The sequence below is a fragment of the Macaca fascicularis genome, chromosome 5, assembly GCF_037993035.2.
Source record: "Macaca fascicularis isolate 582-1 chromosome 5, T2T-MFA8v1.1".
Lineage (NCBI taxonomy): Eukaryota > Metazoa > Chordata > Mammalia > Primates > Cercopithecidae > Macaca > Macaca fascicularis.
The window spans coordinates 155627647-155644554 of record NC_088379.1 but is presented as its reverse complement, the minus strand read 5'-3'; the positions used below and the strand labels follow the sequence as shown (position 1 = coordinate 155644554).

At 36.5% G+C, this 16908-nt stretch overlaps 1 protein-coding gene and 1 pseudogene across 6 annotated transcripts in view; one reads left to right on the top strand and one right to left on the bottom strand.

Annotated features, from left to right (window-relative positions):
• The window catches only part of LRBA (LPS responsive beige-like anchor protein), a 768738-nt gene that overhangs the window by 287204 nt on the left and 464626 nt on the right, over window positions 1-16908 (top strand). The gene's annotated exons all lie outside the window — the stretch shown is intronic.
• On the bottom strand, window positions 11473-11978 carry LOC123573450 (protein archease pseudogene; annotated as a pseudogene).

The following is a 16908-nucleotide window of genomic DNA, read 5'->3' as shown; positions in this document are numbered from 1 at the left end:
ATGCAAATTAGAGAAATTATTATCTATCAATTTTCCAGTTTTCGACTGAGAGAAAGTAAATAGGATGATAATGTACTGTTGAAGAGAGTAAAGGAGATGAAATGGGCAATGCTATTCTTTTGTATTGCTAATGGAAAGTACATTTTTAGTCTTATGGGAAAGCAATATGGTCCGAGTAATCCAATTTTTGTGAATGTATCTGTTAGGAATAAAAATAATAGTATTTAAAGATAGGTATACATGGCTATTTATTGCACTATTGTATAAAATTTAGCAAAATAAAAATAATTATGGAAAAAACAAGGAAGTGTTTCTTTAAAGGAAAATTATTTTCTGAAAGAATGGAAGGTTAATAAATTATGAAAAAATTAAGAAGTTGATGGCTTCAGTTTTTAAACATGAGTTTTGACATAGAATTCCACCCAGCCATTTATTTCTTTTTCTTTTAGTTACTTCTTTTCAGTGTAATTATGTCATTGATTTTTTTATTAATTCTTTTTTTTGTAATATTTGTGGGTACATTGTAGGTGTATTTATGTAGTACATGAGATATTTTGGTACAGGAACGCAGTGCATAATAATCACATCATGGAATATTGGGTATCCATCTCTTCAAGTACTTATCCTTTGGGTTACAAACAATCCAGATACACCATTTTAGTTGCTTTAAAATGCACAATTAAATTATTATTGACTATTGTCTCCTGTTTTGCTATCAAATATTAGATCTTATTCATTCGTTCTATTTTTTCTATACCTATTGATCATCGTCACCTCCCCGTGACACCCTCACTACCCTTCCTAGCCTCTGGTAACCATCCTTCTACTATCTCTCTGAGTTCAACTATTTTAATCTCAGAGTTCAGTTGTTCAGAGTTCAATTGAAAAAATTTAATTGTTTTGATTTTTAGATCCCACAAATAAATGAGAACATGCGACGTTTGTCTTTCTGTGCATAGCTTATTTCACTTAACATAATGATCTCCATTTTCATCCATGTTGTTGCAAATGAAAGAATCTCATTCCTTTTTATGGCCGAATAATACTCCATTGTGTGTAAGTACCACATTTTCTTTATCCATTCATCTTTTGCTGGACATATAGGTTGCTTCTAAATCTTAGCCATTGTAAACAGTGCTGCAACAAACCTGAGAGTACAGATACCTCTTCAATATATTGATTTTCTTTCTTTTGGATATATACATAGCAGTGGGATTGCTGGATCATATATTAGCTCTATTTTAGATTTCTGAGGGACCTCCAGACTGTTCGTATAGTGATTGTTACTAATTTACCCTCCACCAATAGTGTATGTGGGTTCCTTTTTCTCCACATCCTTGACAGCATTTGTAATTACCTGACTTTTGGATACAAGCCATTTTAACTCAAGTGAGGTGATATCTCATGGTACTTTTGATTTGCATTTCTCTGATGATCAATGATATTGAGCACCTTTTGTTTTGTTTTGTTTTGTTTTGTTTTTTGAGATACAGTCTTGCTCTGTTGCACATGCTGAAGTACATTGACATGATCTTGGCTCACTGCAACCTCCACTGCCCTGCTTCGGGCGATTCTCATGGCTCAGCCACACGAGTAGCTGGGATTACAGGCTTGTGCTACCACACCTGGCTAATTTTTGTATTTTTAGTAGACATGGGGTTTCGCTGTGTTGGTCAGGCTGGTCTTGAACTCCAGGCCTTAAGTGATCTGTCTTCATCAGTCTCCCAAAGTGCTGGGATTACAGGTGTGAGTCTCAGTGCTCAGCCCTTGAACACCTTTTCTTTCTTTCTTTTTTTTCTTTTTTTCTTTGAGACAGAGCCTCACTCTGTCACCCAGGCTGGAGTGTAGTGATGCGATTTTTGACTTACTGCAACCTCCACCTCCCTGGTTCAAGGGATTCTCATGGCTTAGCCTCCTTAGTAGCTGGAATTAAAGGCCTGTGCCATCGTGCCTAGCTAAGTTTTGTTTTTTTAGTAGAGATGGGATTTTGCTATGTTGGCCAGGCTGATCTCAAACTCCTGACCTCGAGTGATCTGCCCGCTTCGGCCTCCCAAAGTTCTGGGATTACAGACATGAGCCACTGCACCCGGCCTGAGCACCTTTTCATGTGCCTGTTTGCCATTTGTATGTCTTCTGTTGAGAAATGTCTATTCAAATATTTTGCCCATTTTAAAATTAGATTATTATTTTTTCCTATAGAGTTGTTTGGGTTCCTTACATATTCTGCTTATTAATCTCTTGTCAGATGGGTAGTTTTGCAAATATTTTCTTCCATTCTATGGGTTGTCTCTTCACTTTGTTGACTGTTTCTTTTGCTGTGTGGTGGCTTTTTAACTTGATATGATCCCATTTATTCATTTTTGCTTTGGTTGCTTGTGACTATGGGGTATTACTGAAGAAATTTTTGCCCAGACCAATGTCCTGGAGAGTTTCCTCAGTTTTTTTTTTGGAGTAGTTTCACAGTTTGAAGTCTTAGATTTAAGTCTTCAATCCATTTTGAGTTGATTTTTACATACAGTGTGAGGTGTAGGGATCAAGGTTCATTCTTCTGCATATGGATGACTAGTTTTCCCAGTGCCATTTATTGAAGAGAGTGTCTTTTCCCCGATGTTTGTCCTTGGCACCTTTGTTGAAAATTCATTTCCTGTAGCTATGTGGATTTGTTTCCGGGTCCTCTTTTTGTTCCATTGGCTTATGTGTCTGTTTTGATTCTAATACCATTCTCTTTTGGTTACTATAACTCAGTAATATAATTTGAAGTCAGATAATCTTCTTTTTGCTCAGGATAGCTTTGGCTATTTTGAGTCTTGATTCCACATAAATTTTAGGATTTTTTTTTTATTTCTTTGAAGAATGTCATTAGCATTTTGATAGATTGCATTGAATCTGTAGATTGCTTTGTGTAATATGGGTATTTTAACAGTATTGATTTGCCAATCCATAAACATAGAATATCCTTCCATTTTTTAATATTCTCTTCAATTTCTCTTATCAGTGATTTATTGTTTTTATTATAGAGATCTTTCACTACTTTCGTTAAATTTATTTCTAGGTATTTAATTTTATATGTTTCTGTTGTAAATGGGTTACTTTTTTGAATTCATGTTCAGATTGTTCACTATTGGCACATAGATATGATACTGATATTGACTGATTGCTTGAGATGGGATCTCACTCTGTCACCCAGGCTGGGATACAGTGACACAGTCATGGCTCACTGTACCTTAAACTTCTTGGCTCAATCAGTCTGCCCACCTCCTGAGTAGCTGGCACTACAGGCATGTGCCACCAGGTCCGGCTAATTTTTGTATTTTTTATAGAGGCAGGGTTTTACCATGTTGCCCAGCTGGTCTCTAACTCCTGGGCTCAAATAGTCCATCCCCTTATCTTCACAAAGTACTGGGATTACAGACATGAGCCATCATGCCCGGCCACTACTCATTTTTGTATGTTGGTTTTTGTATACTGCAACTTTACTTAATTTTTTTTTATCAGTTCTAATAGTTTTTTGGTGGGAGGTTTTTCTAAAAATAAGATAATATCGTCTGCAAATAAAGATAATTTGACTTACTCCTTTCCAATTTAAATGCTCTTTATCTCCTTCTCTTGTTGGATTACTCTAGCTAAGGCTTCCAGTACTATGTTGAATAATAGTGGTGAAAGTAGGCGTTCTTGTCATGTTTCAGATCTTGGAGGAAAGGCTTTCAGTTTTCTCCATTCAGTATGATACTGGTTGTGGGTCTGTCATATATGGCTTATTATGTTAAGGCATATTCCATCTGTATCAGGTTTTTTTTGAGGGTTTTTATCATGAAGGGATGTTGTACTTTATGTGATACTTTTTCAGCATCAATTGAAATGATCATTTTTTTATCCTTCATTCTGTTGATACCATGTATCATATTGATTGATTTACATATATTGAACCATCCTTGCATCCCTAGTATAAATCCCACTTGGTCATGATTAATGACCTTTTTAATGTATTTTTAAATTCAGTTTGCTAGTATTTTCTTGAGGATTTTTGCATCAATATTCACCAGTGAAATTAGCCTGTAGTTTTCTTTTTATTTTATTTTATTTTATTTATTTATTTATTTATTTTTTTTGAGACGGAGTCTTGCTGTGCCCCAGGCTGGAGTGCAGTGGCGCGATCTCGGCTCACTGCAAGCTCCGCCCCGCCGGTTTCACGCCATTCTCCTGCCTCAGCCTCCCAAGTAGCTGGGACTACAGGCGCCCGCCACCTCACCCGGCTAATTTTCTTGTATTTTTAGTAGAGACGGGGTTTCACCGGGTTAGCCAGGATGGTCTCGATCTCCTGACCTCGTGATCCGCCCATCTCGGCCTCCCAAAGTGCTGGGATTACAGGCTTGAGCCACCGCACCCGGCCAGTTTTCTTTTTTAAATATGTCTTTGGGAGGGATTGCATTGGGAGTTATACCTGATGTAAATGACGAGTTGATGGGTGCAGCACACCAACATGGCACAAGTATACATATGTAACAAACCTGCACGTTATGCACATGTACCCTACAACTTAAAGTATAATAATAATAAATAAATTAAAAAAAAAAAAAGAGTAAAGCTGGACCTGACCAGAAAAAATAAATAAATAAATAAATAAATAAATAAATAAATATGTCTTTGGTTTTGGTATCAGGGTAATCTATTGGCCTTGTAGAATGAGTGTGGAATTCTTCCCTCCTCTCTATTTTTTGGAATACTTAGGGTATGATTGGTATTAGTTCTTAAAATGTTTGTTAGAATTCAGTGAAGCCATCTGGCCCCACACTTTTCTTTATTGTGAGACTTTTTATTAAGGCTTCACTCTTGTCACTTGTTATTGGTCTGTTCAGGTTTTAGATTTCTTAATGATTCAATCTCGGTAGGTTTATGTATCTAGGAATTGATCCATTTCTTCTAGATTTTCAAAATTTATTGACATATAGTTGCTCATAGTAGCCACTAATGATCCATTGAATTTCTACAGTATCAGTTGTAATGTCTCCCTTTTCATACCTGATTTCATTTATTTGGATCTTCTCTTTTTCTTAGTCTCACTAAAAGGTTTTCAATTTTGTTTATCTTTTCAAGAAGCCAACTGTTCGTTTCATTGCTCTTCTGTATTGTTTTCTTCATTTCAAATTCATTTATTTCTTCTCTGAACTTTAGTATTTCTTTTCTTCTACTAATTTTGAGTTCAGTTTTGCTCTTACTTTTCTAGTTCTTTAAGATGCGTTATTAGGTTATTTATTTGAAGTTTTTCTTTTTTTTCGATGCGGGTATTTATAGCTATAAATTCCCTTCTTAATACTGCTTTCACTGTATCCTATATGTTTTAGTATGTTGTGTTTTTATTATCATTTGTTTGAAGAAATTTTTCAATTTTATTCTTTATTTCTTCGTCATTACACTGGTGATTCAGGAACATATTGTTTAATTTCAATATATTTGTATGGTTTTTAATATTCCTGTTATTATTAATTTGTAGTTATATTTCATTGTGGTCAGAGAAGATGCTTGATATTTCAGGTTTTTTGAATGTTTTAAGACTTGTTTTGTGAACTAACATATGGTCTGTTCTTGAGAATGACCCATGTGCTGAGGAGAAGAATGTATATTCTGCAGCCGTTGGATGAAATATTCTGTAAATATCTGGCCGGGCGTGGTGGCTCACGCCTGTAATCCCAGCACTTTGGGAAGCTGGTGCAGGTGGATCACCTGAGGTCAGGAGTTTGAGACCAGCCTGGCCAACATGGCGAAATTCTGTCCCTACTAAAAATACAAAAATTAGCCAGGTGTGATGGCATGCTCCTGTAATCCCACCTACTCAGGAGGCTGAAGTAGGAGAATTGCTTGAACCTGGAAGATGGAAGTTGCGGTGAGCCAAAATCATGCCACTGCACTCTAGCCTGGGTGACAGAGCAAGACTCTTATCTCAAAAAAAAAAAAAAAAGTTCTGTAAATATCTTTAGATCCACTGTTCTGTAGTACAGATGAAGTCTGCTATTTCTGTTTTGAGTTTGTCTGTGAGATCTGTCCAATGCTGAAAGTGGGATATTTTGGTGTCTCTAGCTATTATTGTATTGGAATCTATCTCTCTCTTTAGTTCTCATAATATTTTCCTTATATATTTGGTTGCTTCAGTGTTGGATGCATGATATGGTTTGGCTCTGTGTCCCCATCCAAATCTCATCTTGAATTGTAATCCCCACATGTTGAGGGAGGGACCTATAATCCCCATGTGTCAAGGGAGGCAAGTGATTGGATCCTTGGGGGACAGTTTCTTCCACGCTGTTCTCATAATAGTGAGTGAGTTCTCATAATAGTGAGTGAATTCTCATGACATCTGATGATTTTATCAGTGTTTGGAAATTCCTCCTTCGCTCTTCTCTTTCCTGCCAACTTGTGAAGAAGGTGCCAGTTTCCCCTTCGACCATTAATTGTAAGTTTCCTGAGATCTCCCAACCATGTCAATTTGTGAGTCAATTAAACCTCTTTCCTTTATAAATTGCCCAGTCTTGGGTAGTTCTTTATAGCGGTGTGAAAACGGACTAATACAGTGCATATTTATTTACAATCATTATATCCTCTTGCTGGATTGACTCCTTTATCACTATATAATGACCGTCTTTGTCTCTTCTTACAATTTTTTTCTTAAAATCTACTTTGTCTGATTAAGGTAGCTACTCCTGCTCTGTTTTGTTTCCACTGGCCTGGAATATCTGTTTTCATCTCTTTATTTTCCGTTTATGTGTATCTTTATAAGTGAAGTGTGTTTCCTATAAGCAACAGATCATTAGATCTTCTTTTTAAATTCATTCAGCCACTTTATTTCTTTTAATTGGAGAGTTTAGTACATTTACATTTAATGTTATTATTGATAAGTACAGACTTACTGCTGCAATTTTGTTATTTGCTTTCTGGTTGTTTTGCGGACTTCTCTTCCTTTTTTCTCTTCCTTGTCTTCCTTGTAGTGAAGGTGGTTTTCTCTGGTGGTATGATTTAATTTCTTGCTTTTTATGTTTTGTGTACCCATTGTATTTGTTTCAGTTTGAGGTTATTATAAAGCTTGCCAACACAATCTTATAACCTGTTATGTAAAACTAATGGAAACTACACTTGACACTGATTGCATAAACAAAAAGGAACCTAATAAAAACTACACTATAACTTTGTCTCTCTAGTTTTACACTTTCTGTTGTTTTTCTTTTTATCTTATTGTACTATCTATGTCTGGATAAGTTTTTGTAGTTATTATTCATTGGTTCATTATTTAGGCTTTCTACTTGGTATATTTATACACTCCAATTACAATGTAATACTATTCTATGTTTTTCTGTGTGCTTACTATTACCATTGAGATTTGTATCTTCAGATGGTTTCTTCTTGCTCATGAACATCCTTTTCTTTCAGACTATAGAGCTCCCTTTAGCATTTCTTTTAGGACAGGTCCGGTGTTGATGAAATCCTTTAGCGTTTGTTTGACTGGGAAAGTCTTTTTATCTCCTTCATGCTTAAAGGATATTTTCACTAGATATATTATTCTAGAGTAAAAGTGTTTTTCTTTCAGCACTTTGAATACATCATGCCACTCTTGTGGCCTGTAAGGTTTCCACTGAAATGTCTGCTGCCAGATGTGTTGAAGCACCATTGTGTGTTATTTCTTTTCTCTTGCTACTTTTAGAATCCTTTCTTTATTCTTGACCTTCAGATTATTAAATGCCCAGAGGTAAGCTTCTTTCTGCTTGCTGTTATATAAGCTTCTTTTACTTGAATTTGATATCTTTCTCAAGGTTGGGGAAGTTCTCTGATTATTCTTTTGAATAAACTTCCTACCCTTCTCTTTTTATCTACCTCTTCTTTAAAGCTATTAACTCTTAGATTTGCCCCTTTGAAGCTGTTTTCTGATAGGCATGCTTCATTTTTTCTTATTCCTTTTTTTCTTCTCTCTATATTTTCAAATAGCCTGTCTTCAGGCTCACTACTTCCTTCTTGATCAGTTCTGCCATTATGAGACTCTGATGACTCTGATGCGTTCTTCAGCATGTTAATTGCATTTTTCAATTATAGAATTTCTGATATATATATTTAAATTTTTTTATTTTTATTTTTTGAGACAGGGTCTGGCTCTATCACCCAGGCTGCAGTGCAGTAGTGGGATCTCAGCTCACTGTAACCTCCACCTCCCGACTCATTCTGCTTGATTTAAAAAAATATTTTAATCCTTTTGTTAAATTTATCTGATAGAATTCTGAATTTCTTCTCTGTGTTATCTTGATTTTCTTTGAGTTGCCTCAAAACAGCTATTTTGAATTGTCTATCTGAGTTGTCGTATGTCTCTGTTTCTTCAGAATTGTTCCCTGGTGCCTTATTTAGTTCATTGGTGAGGTCATGTTTTTGTGGATGATGTTTATACTTGCTAATGTTCTTCAGTCTATGAGCATTGAAGAGTTAATTATTTATTATACTCTTCACGGTCTGAGCTTGTGACTGTTCTTCTTGGGAAGGCTTTCCAGGTATTTGAAAGAACTTGGACCCCAACCCCAATAAGGCTGTGTTTTTTGCTGACTCGTAGAGGTACCGTTTCGGTGGTCTTAGATAACATGTGGAAGAATTATCTGGATTACCAGCCAGAGACTCTTGTTCTTTTCCTTTTCTCCCATACAGACAGAGTCTGTCTCTCTTTGCTGAGCCACCTGGAACTGGGGATGTGGTGATGCAAGTAAGTCTGTGGCCACCACCGCTGGGACTGCACTGGGTTAGACCTGAAACCTGCACAGCACTGGGTCTTGCCCAAGTTTCTTCCCTTCAGGGCCATGAGTTCCCACAGGCTCCAGGAATGTCCAGAGGTGCTGTCTGGGAGCCAGGGACTGGAGTTAAACAGCTTAGCAATTTACCTGATATTCTGTTCTACTGTCGTTATGCCTGCACTCAAACCACAGTACAGTCTTTCCTACTCTTTTCTTCACTTTCCACAGGCAGAGGTGCCTTTCCCTGTGGCCAACCCCACCACCGGTCCACAGGGGATTCCTTCAGACCACCACTGATGTTTACTGAGAGCCTAGGGGCTCTTCTTTCAGCTTGTGGTAAATGCTGCCACGCCTGAGACTCGCTTTTTAGGGCAGTGAGCTCCCCTCTGTCCCAGAGCAGGTCCAGAAATGCTGTCCAAGAGTCTAAGCCTGAACTTTGGGACCCCAAGAGCCAGCTTATTGCTCTACCCCCAGCCGAGTTGGTACATAGGGTGCAAGACAAAGTTCCCTTTATTTTTCCCCTCTGCTTTTCTAAAAAATTAGTAGTGTTTCACTCTAGGCACCATAGCTGGGAATATGCTGGGTCACCCCTGAAGCTAGTAAGTCTCAGAGCCCAAGACACATGGTATATTCCCCTCATTATCACTGCCGGTTATTCGGGGCCCAAGAGTTCTTTAATCTGCAGGTGATGAATCCTACCGGGACTGGGTTCTCACCTTCAAGACAGTGGCTTCCCTTTTGATTCAGTTTGTGTCTAGAAATGAAATACCATCCGAGAGCTAAGGCCTGGGAATGGGGCCTCATGACTCTGCCTGGTGCCCTATCCTACTGTGGCTAAGCTGGTGTCCAAGTCAAAGTCCTCTTTATTCTTTGCTCTCCTCTCCTTAAGCAGAGCAAGGAGTAACTTTCATTGCTATGAGAGCTTCACTGCCTGGGATTAGGGCAGGGATGATGCAAGCACTTCCTTCGCCATGCAAGCTGGTGTCTCTCTAGGTCACGTGCCACCCTAGTTCACTGGTCGTAAGCCCAATGTAGCACTAGGACGTGCCTAGAAATTGCAGTCCTTGGGTCCTAGTCTGCCTTTCAAGTTTATCTAGGGCCCCAGAGTACTTTAGCCTGGGTGGCGAGGCTTGCCGAGAAACTCATGTTCTGTCCCATGGGGCATGTGATTCCCCTCTGGCTAGGACTGGTCCTCATGCTCCCTCTGTGGAAGGAGCCGAGCATAGCTTTATTCTCTGCTGTGACAGGGCAGCACTGAGATGAATGTAAAGTCCTCCAGTCACTGAGCTCTCCTTCCTCAAAGTGCAGTTTCTGTCTGCAGTGCATGGCCACTTATGGGCGATGGGGCAGAGGTGGCATCAGTGATTCAAGTCTGTCTCTCCTGCCCCGCTCAATGCCTCTTTCCATGATATGAAGTTAAAAACAAGTACTGTGATCACTCACCTGATTTTTGGTTCTTGTGATGGTGCTTTACTGTGTGCAGATAGTTGTTAAAATTTGGTGTTGCAGCAGGGTGAACGAACGGGATAGGCCTCTATTCTGCCATTGTGCTCTACCCTTCTCTGATGTTGCTGATTTTTATGTTACATATGTCAATTCATACCCTCTTATGGAAGCTGAGGATATTAAACACTTGTATGTTCCTTTTCTTTTCTCTACCCTCACCTCCTAATTTTTAAAGTTATATTTTAATTTTCATGTTGTCTAAATTTATAACATTCATGTTTATAATCACATTTCTTGTAGTACTTGAGTTTTTGTTCTTTATTTAAATGAATTCAATACACACTCTTCATTCCCCCCATTTTATTAGTCGCAACTTAATTTCCAGATTCTTTCTTTTGACTCAGTTCTTAATTGGCTGCATTTCATGGTTATTTTTTCCATAAGGGGCTTATGTGTGTTGTAAACTTAAAGTTCTTCCATGTTTAAGAATATTTGCTTGCTGTCTTTATATTTGAATGGCATTCTGCTTAACTTTATATATTTTTTTTTCTGGGTGTGGAAATATATTTTCTCAATTTTTTTTTTTTCCCCCCAAATTGGATTTAGTGCCAGGCTGCCGCTGGCATCAGCATTCCATTCTGGGGGGAGGCTCAGGGCTCACATTGCAATGGAAGGGCATGAGGCACCTGCTGCCACAGCAGATAATCAACAAATGAATGACCATAACTGCCCCCCTAGGAATTGAAGAATTCTTTAAAGTTTGATTGTTTGGGGAACACAGACCAAGGATGTGCCCTGATTTTCCATTTCTGAAAGTCACAGTTCAAGTTATAAATTTCTGGCTGGGTGTGGTGGCTCCCACCTATAATCCCAGCACTTTGGGAGGCCAGGGTGGGCGGATCACTTGAGGTCAGGAGTTCAAGACCATCCTGGCCAACAAGGTGAAACCCCATCTCTACTAGAAATACAAAAATTAGCCAGGCATGAGGTAGCACATGCCTGTAGTCCCAGCTACTCGGGAGGCTGAGGGATGGGAATTGCTTGAACCTGGAAGGCAGAGGCTGCAGTGAGCCGAGATCATGCCACTGCACTCTGGCCTGAGCGACAGAGCAATACTCCATCTCAGGAAAAAAAAAAAGAAAAAAAGTTATAAATTTCTGTTCTACAGTTACTGTATATCAAAAGATAATGTAGAAATTAATTCACATTGTCTTCCCCAAAGGAAGAGAAAAAAAAGAAAAAACAATACTTAGGAGTCTTTTCTTTTTTGGTCTTAAATGTAAATGATCATAAAAACTTCTGGGTTTTCTTTATTATAGACTTGCATTGCTGAATATGTTATAACTTTGACTTCTGTTCCGTGAGTGTGCTTGGACAATGAAAATTCTTCTCTGCACCCAAATGATTGTAATTTAAAATGTCTTGATCAAAACAAAGTACTTTTACTTCCCAGGGTATGAAGAATTAATCAGCATTGGACTTATAAAGCCACTCATCTAAAAAGTGAAAAAGAAAAGTAGAAACTCCTTGGGTTTCTGCTTCTATTGTTTGGAGAGGCTCCACAGTCCCAGTATCTGTGATGTAACCAAACATGGCCATTGCACATTGCTCAAATGCTTCCTCCAAAGTATCTCCCCATGTGTGTAACTAGACATCTGCTGTATGATCCAAATACTCGTAATTCCTATTGACTGGTGGATAGTTGGCCTTGATCGCCTTCTATTCTTCAGTCAAATTGTAATCTCTAACATCTCCCTCTTTCTGTGCCATGACTGCCTTGCTTGACTTAATTTTTTTGGGTAACACTTAAATTCTCTTAGAACTTTGTAGACATTGCTTTGTTATCTTCTGACTTTGAATGTTGCTTTCAGAGGACAGTCTGATATTTTCCCTCAATTTTTGATTTGCTTTTTGTGTCATCTGCCTGTGATTTCTTTGTCCACAAAATTCTTTAAGAGGAATATGGCTCAGTATTGAACATTATTTATCAAATTATCCTGGGACATAGTTTCTCGTTATAATCGGCAGATTCTTTTTCCTTCAGTTCTTAGGAAATTTTTTAGATTTGAAATACCATTTTCACTTTGTTTTGTTTTTCCTTACTTAGTAACACTTAATAATATTATGTTAGCTATATGTTTGTCTTTCACATATATTAGTTATTCCTTAGTTGCTTGACTTTCTTTGATCCTTAGCCTTATTTTTCCACCAGTAAGTACATTTTTAATGTTTTATTTTGTCTGGGATATTTATTTGTAACTTATTTATTATGTCTATAAAGCTTATGTTCTGTTTCTAATTTTGTTTATTTAGGACTTCAGCCTCTTTCCTTAGTCACTTACTTTATTTTGAATTTTATTTGCATTATGTTTTTGTTATGTTGTTCATTAGAAAAAATAATCATGAAGAATTTTCTTTTATTCTTTGAGTTACACTTTCTCATCAGATTTTTTGTCTTTTCTATATTAAAGTTTTATTTTAAATCTATTAACTTATTTATTTGTTGATTGATTGGTGCTGTATGTTTGTGTAACTACCATGCTCTTTTGTTTTGTTGTGTTCATTGTTAGAATGCTCTGTGCAGATACTCTGTTGGCTTACACAACAAGATATCTTAGTGACTTATTTTCCTCTCCATCCTCTGTGTAAAGGTAGTATTTCCCCCATCTGAGCTACAGTTTGATTTTTGTAGAATATCCTATAGCCTATCATGAAGGGAAAGCACTATTTGAAATAGGTGAGGGGACTTTCTTAGAAATCCTCAATTTTTTTCTAAGATTTTGTTAAATATTTCCTACCAAGTTCATTCTATCTCGTTAGACTGTAGACAGTTCTCATGGGAAAATGTGCTTAGGCTTTGAATCATTTTCCTCAGTCATTTAAGAGAAGAGAGTAGAGTCGAGTTTACTTCAGTTTTAGTGAATCAGCACCATTTTTCAAATTCTTGCTTCACCAGTATTTGTTCTGTAAGTTTTTCTGGCATCTCCAGGTAGAAGGGGAAAGAGGTAATGTTACCTACTCAATTTGTTTCTCTCTGTATTTGAAGGCATTGAGAAAATTATCAGAATTTTGTCAGCTTACCAATATTGCTTTGGGGGCATGGGGATATGATTAAGAACTAAGCTTTGTTGCTCCCTCAGTTCTAGAACCAGTTTGTTTTTGTTCCCCTTGGCAACCAGTATTTTGATGTTTGGTGATTTATGGTGTGTTCCTTACATTGTTTCATTATTTTTAAAAATTATTTTTGTTATTTATTTATTTATTTATTTTTTGCTGATTTGTTTTTGGAATTGAGGAAGAAAAAAAAAGTAATTGCAATATCAGCCTACCATCCTAACCTGGAATCTATTTCTTAGTGTACTTTCTAATTAATTATGGAGAAGTTTTCTTTGTTGTAACTATGGGTTAAGAGTGCACTTTTTTTAAATTTGAAATTTAGTGATTGTGGTGGTGGGTAGTATATGTGTTCTTTTGTATATGAATGAGAGAGAATAATGGAGTAAACGTGTAGAATTGGTGTATGAATGAGAGAGAACGAGGAAGGTGGAAATGTGGAATTGAAAATTGAAGAAATGTCTCTAAAACACTCTGTTGTGAAAGAGATTAAATAGATTTGATCTGAACAGTATATATATTTTTGATTTAGGTAAGGAGTGATGGTGCCAACAGTAGCTAATATTTCATGAATCCTTATGCTATTTCAGTAGCTATTAGAGGTGTGTATAAGTAGTAACTAATTCTTACAACAAACCTCTGAGGTGGTACTGATATTATCCCTCATTTTATAAGTTTGAAAATAGCATAAAGCAGAAATAACCTAGAGTTACAACTTGGATCCATATCCGGATAATCTGTCTCCTAATTGCTAATGTATGAATTTGGTTCAAATTTTATTAGATTTCTAAAGAACGTGTGAATGGGATCTAATCCTAGAATACATTACAGCTTTATTCTAAGCTATTTAATTTTATGTTTTGTCTAATACAGTTTTTCATTTTAATCATTATTGTGCTGTGAGATTTACAATATTGTATAGTAATATTTTAAGGCGTTACAATAAAATATCTAAATAAAACAAGAAATATTTCCAAGTAAACATTGTTTTTACTTAAAATTTTAGCAGAGAAAATATATTTGTTCATGTCTTCTACATTAGAGTCAATTTTAAGAGAGCAAACGTATATTTTTTCTTATGTATACTAGTCTTTACCCTTTTTCAACAAACGTCAATTGGTTGAAGCATGTTCATGTTCTAACTGTATTGCTCTTAAACAATACTCTGCAGGATGAGGCATATTTTTTTTGAGACAGCTTATATTTTAAAGGTTATCTGTATTCAGCCTTGAATTCATGCTGTACATTCTTAAATAATATAACTGAATTTTATCTACTGCTAGTTACCTTCTGCAAAAAAAGAGATGTTGTCATCTCTTTAATGTACCATTTGTGGTTGTAAAGTAGCTGACTTGTTTCATTTATTATCAAAGGATTGATGACAGTGTAGATCTGCAATGTGCATCTCTTTAGTTCATTGCATGCTTATCATTGGAGTGGGATATCCTTGACATTTTATGATTTTGGTTTACGGAGAGGTTCCGTGAATGTCATGACATCATTGATTAGCTGTACATCTTAACTTTGTTTCTGAATCTTATGGTTATAAACAGAATATTTATGAAAAAAATTATGTCATGCAGAACATTGTACCTTGTAAACATTGTGCATGTGTTAATATACATGTTTCCTGGCAATCATTTTTGTAAAGAATGTTGTCTTTCAGAATTTTAGTTTCTTTGAACTAATGTGATATATCTGTAAAACATATGTGCTGATGATTATCACTTAATGATTTTACTTTTAGGAATGTATATGAGTTAAAATCCACTTCAGTAAGAATTTTCAAATGTTCTTTGGGCCAATGTTGTTTTGAATTTTATCTAACATGCTGTAGAGCTCACTTGTTGCTAGCTTCAGTAGAACTGCAAACCAGGTGGTCTCTCAGTTTTTTTGAAGTAATGAAAATGGAGTCTTTTTTTTTTAAATAAAGACCATGAAAATGCTGATTATTATTATTATTATTATTATTACCATTATTATTTTGAGACAGAGTCTCACCGTGTCACCCAGGCTGGAATGTTGTGGTGCGATCTTGGCTCACTGCAACCTGAACCTCCTGGATTTAAGTGATCTTCCCACCTTAGCCTCTCGAGTAGCTGGGACTACAGGTGCACACCACTACACCTGGCTAATTTTTGTTTTTTTTTTTTTGTAGAGATGGAGTTTCGTCATATTGCTCGGGCTGGTCTCAAACTCCTGAGCTCAAGCCTCCCAAAGTGCTGGGATTATATATATGAGCTGCTATGTCTGGCAAATATGGCAGTCTATATATATTTTTAGATGAAGAATTCAAATATGTTTTTCCAATTAGCAAGCAAAATATTTTTATTAAAATAGTGAACATTTTTGTGAGTACTTTTAAATTTTTAAAAATAAACATTTTTATAGTACCACTTATTTTTCTGAATTCTTAACAAATATAAAATAAATTATCAAACAATCCTTTGAGGTAAATGTTATTATCTTCAGCCCAGTTTTACATATGAGAAAACTATAGCGAGGCTCTGTGATTTGTTCTAGGTCATATAGCTAGTATGTGATGAAGCTTGAACTTGAACCCGGTAGTCCGATACCCAGTATCAACTGACGATCTTTTTGCATGTGGCCTCTCTAACATCATCTATTAAGTGATTTAGTATGCATTGTCTCATTTCAGTACCACGACACATCTTTGATGTATGTATGCAAGGTAGATTGAGTGAATGTGATTTAGCTTTGATCACAGAACAATTAAATCCATGATTCTGAACTGGAACCCAGGTTTCATAACAATAACCCAGGACAGTCTGTCCCCATTGCCTCTGTCGACTTCATGGCAGTGTTTTCCTATTGTAATAATATATTATTGAACATATTCTTGACAGTTCTAAGGAATGTGAAACATTTTAACAATTACATATTTTAGTGTTATGTATTTTAGGGTAATGTATATACCAATTTTAGAGCTAATCATGATAAATTACTCAATTTTTCTCCTAAGTGGTTACTTTTTTCCTCAGCGATGGATTTTTAAATTTAAAAATGTTTATTTTTCTAATTATAAAAATGAAGTATTTTTTAATATAGGAAATTTAGAAAATAAGAAATGTAAATAATAAAAGTCATTTATTGTCTAGCTTGAACATCTGTTTATCTTCGTTGGATTTTGCTTTTTGTTTTTGACTAATTTGAAATAACTATAGATGTAAAACAAGTTGCGAAGCTAATGCAAAGGTCCATCTATTTTTTACCCTAGTTTCTTTTTTTTTTTTTTTTTTAAGACGGAGTCTCGCTCTGTCACCCAGGCTGGAGTGCAGTGGCCGGATCTCAGCTCACTGCAAGCTCCGCCTCCTGGGTTTACACCATTCTCCTGCCTCAGCCTCTTGAGTAGCTGGGACTACAGGTGCCCGCCACCACGCCCAGCTAGTTTTTTGTATTTTTTAGTAGAGACGGGTTTTCACCGTGTTAGCCAGGATGGTCTCGATCTCCTGACCTCAGGATCCGCCCATCTCGGCCTCCCAAAGTGCTGGGATTACAGGCATGAGCCACCGCGCCTGGCTCTCTATTTTCTTTTTTTTTTATACGCGTATACTCATTTAACTTATTAACTGAA